Below are 3,985 nucleotides of genomic sequence, written 5' to 3'. Positions count from 1 at the left end.
AACCTACTACTGTTAGAACTATCCTAAATCTTGATGTAAACTTTGGCTGGGTCATACATCAATTAGACATGAACAACACCTTTCGGCATGGGTACCTTCAAGAAGTCTATATGACTCAGCCACAAGGGTTTAAAAATAGTAAGTATCTCATTTATGTTTGCAAATTTAATCGAGCTTTGTATGGGTTGAAACAAGCTCCAAGAGCTTGGTTTGAATGGTTGCATGACTATCTCATTTGCCTAAGCGTTGTTGATGTGGACTGAACTAGGGAAGTCAGTTCACGAATCCACCCTAAATGTCTATTGTGAAATGCAGAAGCGTCGATGCGTAGATACGGGTTTAGATCACTAGAGACTTAAACCGCCTAATTTATCTTGATGCGATTAGAGATACTAACCTAGGTACCTACGGGATTAGGTTCAAGTATATATATATATATTCAATCTGCAATCACACTCCGAAATATATTTTTCCCAACTTCCATCGAACTCAATTCCAAAAATAAAAGTGCACTTCGATATGAATCACCCAATGTGATAAGATCAACAAAAGAATGCACAATGCGCAACAATCAAGATGACCAATAGGTGACTAGAAAATAATTAACGGGTGCAGTTGGTCAGCTATGACGTCGCACAAAAATACCCAGCAACATGCAGGGATTTCAAACTAGCCTGAGTTAATCCCAGCAGGGCCCGATCTGGGATTGAACAATGCTCAGTCAATCAGCAAAGGAAAATCAGGGAGATATGCAATCAGATAGGCTTTTATCACAGCCAAGGTGGTGGTCAGCAGACACACTAGTTTGATGTCACTCTGCTGGACGTCAAACACCAACCACCAGCAGAAATGTGTTCAGCTGGCGAGCGCGCACAACAGACCAAGAGTGACGCTGACAATGACTCCTTGTGTCCAACGAATTTTATCTCAGAAAAGAAAATTACAGAAACACATACAACTTGACAAGTATCGACAAAATTTAATTTCTCTTGAGAATCTTAAGACAGTTTAACCACAATTCAGAAATGTTCAACAATATCAGCCAATATTGTATCGCTCAGACTTAAGATTACGCACAAAACAAGCAACTCAAATGAGCTCAAGATGTTCCTACGACAACACTACACTTCAGCAGAAACACGTTGCTAACATTTTTAGCATGCACAAATTTACGAATCCAACAAGTTCAATAACGTTCAATAGTCGACAATAGAAAATCAGGCAACAGCCAAAAAAATTATGAACCACGCATTCAAAAGAGCATTTGCAGAAAATCTATTAGCATACAACAGATTACCAGATGATTCATCATAGAATATTAAAATAGAAACAACCATTAAACATTCATTATGACAAACAAATGTTTGCAGCAGCGAATCAGTTCCTGGTTCGCTGGGCAACCACCATTGTTCAGCTGGGGCACCCGAACAGCAATCCGGACTGGTAACAGCAACTGCAATGGATGACATCCTCAAGCGGGGCAGGTTCAGCCGTGAGGTTCACAGCTCCTCACCGAGAATTTTTTTGATTATTTTAATATATAAAAGGATTTACCTGCCCAATATGAATCTTCGCTAATGGACTTCGAATAATTACGCAATATATGATTATTGTTATTATTTTGCAATCTGGATTTCTTTTTAAAGCAGTATTTGTGTTTGAATCTCAATAAGAGATCCAGGGAAATCAACCCACAAGATATGAAACATACTGAATCTTAAAATATATTTTTGGATCCAGGGAGAAGATTTGAACTCAAATGTATTTGTATTGGCTTAGAAGACTCCAATCCGCATTATTTGGATCTCTTAATGAGTCAAGTCAAGCCAACTGGATTCGGATAAGGTTTAGACCCCTATCAAGGTTTAAACTGGACTTGGGAGAAATTTGGATCCATTTGCAAGACCCAAATGGATTTTACTAAGAAAATGATATTTTGGATCCATTTGAAAACTCAAATGGATCCCACTAAATAAAAGGAATTTTTGGATCCATTCGGAAATGAATCTCACGAAATAAAAAGATAATTTGGATCCATTTGAAAATTCAAATGGATCCTGCTAGATAAGAAGTGTTGTGGATTCATTTAAAAACCCAAATGGATCCCATGAAATAAAAAGATAATTTAGATCCATTTGGAAACTCAAATGGATCCTGCTAAATAAGAAGTGTTATGGATCTATTTGAAAACCCAAATGGATCCTACAAAAGAAAAAGATAATTTGGATCCATTTGAAAACTCAAATAGATCCTGCTAAATAAGAAGTGTTGAGGATCTATTTGAAAAACCAAATAGGTCCCATGAAATAAAAAGATAATTTGGACCCATTTAAAAAATTAAAATGGATCGTGCTAAATAAGAACTATTGTGGATCCATTTGGAAATCCAAATGGATCCCACAAAATAAAAAGATATTTTGAATCCATTTAAAAACTCAAATGGATCCCACTAAGAGGGATAGATTGTTGGACCCATTTGGAGACCCAAATGGATCCTACTAAGTGAGATAAGGTTTGGACCCATCTGAAAGATCCAAATAGATCCTACTAAAGAAATAAGAGAATGAATTTGTTCAATCTCCAAACAGATCCCATGAATTTGGGTCAGTTTAGGTTTCAAATAAATCCAATTTATATATATATATATATATATATATATATAATATTGGATTTGATGAGACCCAAATGGGTCTCACCAAATCCAAAACCTAATCCAAATATAAAACCTATTTGGTTTGGGTCCAAATAGAACCCAAACTCAAACCCAACACCCCTTTACAATCTATCTCAAACATTACCCTCTATGATTTTAATTTTTTTTCTCTCAACTCGCTCCTCTCCTCGGATGAACCAGAGTCACCGTTGGCATCCTTGCCAATGGTGCCACTCCACTAGAACCACCCTCATCCCTCTCATTTACATGTAATTATATAATATTAAAATATTTATTTTCATAAAAGATGTCACAATTCATCAAGGCATGATTCAATTCTAAGATAGTTTATCAAGATATGTAATAACTGTAGGAAATAGTATCATTTTTCAAAGTTAATAATTGTGCATGCATATATTCATTCCAAAACTGTATGAATAAGAATCTTTGTTTTTGAAGGTTTATTATTCATGAGTTGTACTTTTACCCAGGTGCCGAACTGAGCAGAACCCAAAGTAGGCCGCCTGTGACTGGGAGAAAACCCACTGATATATACGCGATATAGGATGCATTCTAAACTAGTTGCAATAGTTGAAAATCTATTATCCATAATAAATTGATAGCTCTATCTTCTAACCTTCGAGTGATAGGAGACTCTAGGGACACTTAACTCCCATAAAAAAATATTGTCATTCGAGGCTTCTACCTCCTACCTCTCGAGATAGACGATACATCTGAATGGGTTATAGGGTTCTTATTATGGGATCTCATCATTTTATGTGTCTTATATCATTAGGTGATTCATAGTTTAGTAACCCAATACCCCTTCTAGGGTAATCACAATTCATTCACAGTTACCCAACCCATTTAGACATCACTCGAGCATTTTTAGCCAATATGAGTGTTTCGCCTAAGAAGGCAATCATAACATTATATGTGTATGTGTGTATTCATGTATTCCTCATGGTACGGTGCTTGTTTCGCACCTCACGACTTTGTATTAACCCAAGCTTGTATATGAGCCAACATAAGTACATGTATGCATATTACATCACATGTCATACACACCACATGCCCAATGGCACTCTACAGGTTCATTAAACCATGCTCCAATATGAGCCAACATGCATACAAATCATGTATCATTTCATGTGTCAAAAAGAAAGACGACATAGAATCATGTTTTCGGTTCTAACGGGTTTTATGAATCCTAAGTTGTATCTATAGCCATGCATACATCATGTACCACAGCCATTTAAAATTTTAACATGCGAGTATAAAGTTTGCAAAGTCTGTGAAAGCTCGTACACATGCAAAAGCTCAAAATTATAT

The sequence above is a fragment of the Nuphar pumila genome, chromosome 2 (genome assembly GCF_984573655.1).
Source record: "Nuphar pumila chromosome 2, dmNupPumi1.hap1.1, whole genome shotgun sequence".
NCBI classification, from domain to species: domain Eukaryota; kingdom Viridiplantae; phylum Streptophyta; class Magnoliopsida; order Nymphaeales; family Nymphaeaceae; genus Nuphar; species Nuphar pumila.
This window is presented reverse-complemented; position numbering follows the sequence as displayed.